Raw genomic sequence first — 5,861 nt, forward strand, 5'->3', positions numbered from 1 at the left:
CATTTCATTACAGGCTAAAAAAATGTAATTTTCTAATTCTATTAAGCCTTCCGCATTTATTAGCTGGAATTCTGTAAAATAAAATTTGTACTCATCACCTAGGGCTACTTGGTTATCCTGAACTGGTTACGGTTCATGGAGGAAAGGAAGGATATATTATTTTTTTCCATTTGTTTGATGATTTGCAGAGTAATGAATTGGTGCCCTACTTTTTTCTAATGTTCCATGTGTTTTATTTCCTTGGAGGTGGGGAGGGAGGGCCCTCTCTCTATCATGCATTGTTATACACTTCTGAATTTTTATATATTCATTATGTTTCAATCATCTCATTTCTTATTTTTTTTCTTCTTCTTATATTTTGCTCTTTCACCCAGGCTAGAGTAATCTCAGCTTACTGCAACCTCCACCCCCCAGGTTCAGGTGATTCTCCTGCCTCAGCCTCCCAAGTAGCTGAGATTACAGGCGCCCGCCACCACACCCAGCTAATTGTATTTTTAGTAGAGATGGGGTTTCGCCATGTTGGCCAGGCAGGTCTCGAACTCCTGACCTCAGGTGATCCACCCACTTCAGCCTCCCAAAGTGCGAGGATTACAGGTGTGAACTACTGCACCTGGCCTCATTTCTTATTTTTTTCTGATGCTCAAGTTGTCCCATCTTTGGTTACTGGGAGCTCCTTCATGTGGGTTCCTGTGCCCTTTACTCAGGGCCCTGTCCTTGCTTTCTGGAATAAACTGTTTCAGACTCATTTTGCGTATGTCCTGCCCCAGACCTAGAATCAGCCATGCCTCTAAGGAACGTTGGTCCCTTTTAGTGGGGAATGAATATGCATCTTTTAAAATTAACTTACTCTCAGCTCATTTACTTAACTCTCCAATATACTTCATGACTTATATGATATCAAAATTGCTAACACCGTCAATTCACTGAGTGCTTACTGTGTGCAAAGCACTGTTTTACGTAAGAAAAAGACCAAGAGTAACAAGGCATAGTCCTTGCCTTCCAGGGGTTCACAATCTAATGGAAGAGAGAGTCACATCACGAGTAACTACTACCATATACCTGTAGTAGTTACCATATCGCCAAACTGTGATAAGAATATAGTAGAACTCTGAAGTCTGGATACAATTCAAACTCCTTAGCCTTGCATATAGGGCCCTTTATGCTCTGTTCTCATAAGTAGTAGAGACTACTTATGATCAGTAGTCTCTATCTTCTTATTTATCCATTCATTCTAGGGTCCCTGCCCTTAAGGAATGTATTGCATAACAGGGCAGCAAATAATGAAACAGGCCATCATAATGCAGACTGGTAAGTACTACAAGATGTGTGAGCAGGCCAGGCGTGGTGGCTCAACTCTGTAATCCCAGCACTTTGGGAGCTGAAGGGAGAGGATCATGAGGTCAGGAGTTTGAGACCAGCCTGGCCAACATGGTGAAACCCAGTCTCTACTAAAAATAAAAAAATTAGCTAGGCATGGTAGCGGGTGACTGTAATCCCAGCTACTTGGGAGGCTGATGCAGAATTGCTTGAACCCGGGAGGCAGAGGTTACAGTGAGCCGAGATTGCGCCACCGCACTCCAGCCTGGGCAACAGAGCAAGACTTTGTCTCAGAAAAAAAAAACAAAACAGAAAGAAAAAAAAGTGTGAACATAGGACGTTATGTTCTGGAGTGTCAAGAAAGATTTTCAGAGAAAATGATCAATAAGCTGAGACTCGATGAGCTGAAGTTATTCAGGAAGAGCTGAAGTTATTCAGGAAGAGGAAGAAGAGTACAGTAGTGTTCCAGAAGAGGTGCCATCATGATAGGCTCCAGAGGGAAGAGAACAGGGAGCTTCCTGAGAGTTGTGAGAAGTTCATTTGGAGCAGGAACTTAGGGCAAGAGTGAGGATGGATACAACAGTTGAGGACAGAAACATAAAAAGAGATGTCATACATATTTTTTGTACGCTGTTTAGACTTTCACTTAAGGGCAATGGGAAGCTTCCTGGGAGGAGTTACATGATCAGATTTGTGCTTCAGAAAGATTCCTCTGTTGTAATGGAGAATGGGCTGAAGAGGAGCAAGAGTGAAGGCAGACAGACCAGCTAGGAAAACACTGTAGGAGCCCAGAACTGAGATAACTGGGCCTGAGTGAGTGGCCATGGAAAGAAGTGGACGTTATCCAGAGATAGTAAAGGAGCAATACATAAGGCATGCGGTGAGTGGCTGGATGCCGGAAACGGTGAAGGGGAGAGAGGAGGCAAGGGTGACTTCCAGGACTCTGGCTCAGGTGATCTGGGGATAATGACATCATTCCCTGCGTTAGGAAACACAGAGGAAAGTCAGGTTCCAGAGGGAAGATGCTGAGTTCTCTTTTGAATTATTGACTTTAAGGTTCCTATGAGACATACAGAAGATGTTCAGTGGATACTTGTGTTTGCGGACTTAACTGTCAGGGCAGGCAGATGAGGTGGAGATACAATTGTGATAGCCACACATACAACACAGCGTTAGGGGAGGCAAAGAGGGTCGGGCGCGGTGGCTCACACATGTAATCCCAGCACTTTGGGAAGCTGAGGCAGGAGGATCACCTGAGATTAGACCAATCTAACCGACCTGGCCAACATGGCAAAACTCCTGTCTCCACTAAAAAATACAAAAATTAGCCGGGTTTGGTGGCGGGCACCTGGAGTCCTAGCTACTCAGGAGGCTGAGGCAGGAGAATCTCTTGAGCCCAGGAGGTGGAGGTTGCAGTGAGCCAAGATTGCGCCACTGCACTCCAGCCTGGGAAATAGCGAGACTCAGTCTCAAAAAAAGGAGAGGCAAAGAGGAGAGAAAAATCCCCCATAGAACTTTATCATACATCATCACATCTTACCTATATGGCTTTTGACTTCCAATAGCGCGACTGAACTCACTAGCATAGAAGGGATCTTGTAAAAGGGTAGCTTTCTGAAAAAGGAAAAAGTAGAAATTGTTAGAATTTTTATTTACTGAAGATCAATTCCCCCTACCTTTAGTCAATATTATATATCTATTCTTTAAGCCCTCCTATAGTACACGATTTGTTTGTAAAGCTCATTCTAGTGTTTAATAATACCACAGGGAATTTTTTCTTATCTAGTTTTTAAAAGTTTTAAATATAACACTTGCTCATTATAAAATGAAATCATTTATCAAAATCACACAGTTTAGATAAAGTAAAGGATAAAGGTTCTCTATTTTTCCCTACCCCTTCCATCCCACTATGCAACGTGTCTGATCATGGAGCCAGGTGCCATGGCTCGCACCTGTAATCTCAGCTACTTTGGAGGCTGAAGCAGGTGGATCAAATGAGTCTAGGAGCTGGAAGCTGCAGTGAGTTATGATTGTGCCACTACACTCCAGCCTGGGCAACAGAGCAAGACCTTGTGTCTGACATTTTTTAAAGTATCTATCATCTGTTTGGTTTAGGTCCTTCGAGGCATATAAAGGCATATGAATTATAAACACATAAATTTATAGTATTTATATATTTTTATAATATATATTTAATCCTAAATTATATCACATATATTAATCTGGAACTTGATTTAACTTAATATATGGTGGATGATTTTTCATGTCTGTGTATATAGATTTACCAATTTATGGCCTGGCACGGTGGCTCACACTTGTAATCCCAGCACTTTGGGAGGCCAAGGTGGGCAGATCATGAGGTCAGGAGTTCGAGACCAGCATGGCCAACATGGTGAAACCCTGTCTCTACTAATAATATAAAAATTAGATGGGCATGGTGGCGCATGCCTATAATCCCAGCTACTCGGGAGGCTGAGGCAGGAGAATTGCTTGAACCTGGGAGGCGGAGGTTGCGGTGAGCCGAGATCGCACCATTGCACTCCAGCCTGGGCAACAAGAGGGAAAATCCGTCTCAAAAAAAAAAAAAAGATTTACCGATTTACTTCAAATTTTTTTTTTTTTTTTTAAGGAGACAGGGTCTCACTCTGTCACCCAGGTTGGAGTAGAGTGGCATGATCATACCTCCCTGCAGCCTCAAACTCCTGAGCTCAAGCAGTCCTCCTGCCTCAGCCTCCTGAAGAGCTAGGACTACAGACATGTTCTACCATGCCAGGCCAATTTTTTACTTTTTATTTTTTAGTGGGGATGGGGTCTTGCTATGTTGACCAGACTGGTCTTGAACTCCTGGCTTCAAGCGATCCTCCCTTCTGAGCCTCCCAAAGTGCTAGGATTACGGGCATGAGCCACTGCATCCAACCAATATCAATCCTTTTAATGATTATTTAGTATTCCATAGCATAGATATACAACACTTTTGTTAACTATTTCCTATGGAGTTATTCTTCCTTAAATCTTTAGTATGAAGATTAAGAGTAACTATGGAGTTATTCTTCCTTAAATCTTTAGTGTTGCCATTTCTCATTTATTCTGGGTCCTCAAAATAGACATACAGTGTTCAGCAATTTCTCTAAATAATCTTTTATTTATGTTGAGGTTTAAGACATGTCAGAAGGAATTTCTGAAATGTTGCTGATTTGACACTGCAGACAAGCTTTTTTTTTTTTTTTTTTTTTTGAGATGGAGTTTCGCTCTTGTTGCCCAGGCTGGAGTGCAATGGCACGATCTTGGCTAACTGCAACCTCTACCTCCCAGGTTCAAGCAATTCTCCTGCCTCAGTTTCCTGAGTAACTGGGATTACAGGTGGCCACCACGGCCAGCTAATTTTTGTATTTTCAGTAGAGACAGCGTTTCACCATGTTGGGCAGGCTGGTCTCAAACTCCTGACCTCAGGTGATCCACCCGCCTCAGCCACCCAACCTGTGTTGTGCTTAATATCAGAGTGGTGTAGTGGGTGGATGGTGGCAGGGGAGATATGTGCTTTTCTTACTACTTTTGTCATTGTTCTACTTTTTTTTTTTTTTTAAGCAGCCTTTCTTCCCTCTCCAAATATTTATGTTTTCTTTAAATCCAGAATTTTAATTTGGGGTATCCCATATTTAGCTTTGTAGCAGCTATCTTCACAATGTATACAAGGCAAAGAATTACCACATTTCATCTTTACAAAATTTAAGGCACTTAACAACCCAGGTGTAACTATTTTTGGTGAATGTTACAGATAAAATGGATTATGGAAGGAGGCTCAGCTCTTTGGAAATCCTTAAAATCAGGATGAGTGCTGGTAATTTCTAATTAGATGGTTTGGGTTAATTTTATGTAAAAGTACAGAGAAAGTTGAAATGTCTAATGTGGCCGGACACAGTGGCTCACCCCTGTAATCCTAGCACTTTAGGAGGCCGAGACAGGCGGATCACCTGAGGTCAGGAGGTCAGGACCAGCCTGGTCAACATGGTGAAACCCTGTCTCTACTAAAATACAAAAATTAGCCAGGCATGGTGGCGCGTGCTTGTAATCCCAGCTACTCAGGAGGCTGAGGCAGGAGAATCACTTGAACCCGGGAGGCAGAGGCTGCAGTGAGCCAAGATCGCGCCACTGCACTCCAGCCTGGGCAACAACAGCGAAACTCCATCTCAAAAAAAAAAAAAAAAGAGAAAAGAAAAAAAGTGTTTATATTGAACTAGAAGCTTATTGTTAGTAGAATGAATTTTTAACCTGATTTCTCACTTACATGTGAAATATTTGGTTATTCATTTTCCATCTTTCAAGGAAGAGGTAGAACATTATTGTAATTTTTAAACTTATTTTATTTTTTAAATTTTATTTTATATATATATTTTCAGACAGTCTCACTCTTTTACACAGGCGGGAGTGCAAATGGCACAATCTTGACTCACTACAACGTCCACCTCCCAGGCTCAAGTAATACTCCTCTCAGCCTCCCAAGTACACGCACACCACATGCCTGGCTAATTTTTAGTTTTTTTGTA

Source organism: Rhinopithecus roxellana, chromosome 19 (genome assembly GCF_007565055.1).
Source record: "Rhinopithecus roxellana isolate Shanxi Qingling chromosome 19, ASM756505v1, whole genome shotgun sequence".
Taxonomy (NCBI): Eukaryota; Metazoa; Chordata; class Mammalia; order Primates; family Cercopithecidae; genus Rhinopithecus; species Rhinopithecus roxellana.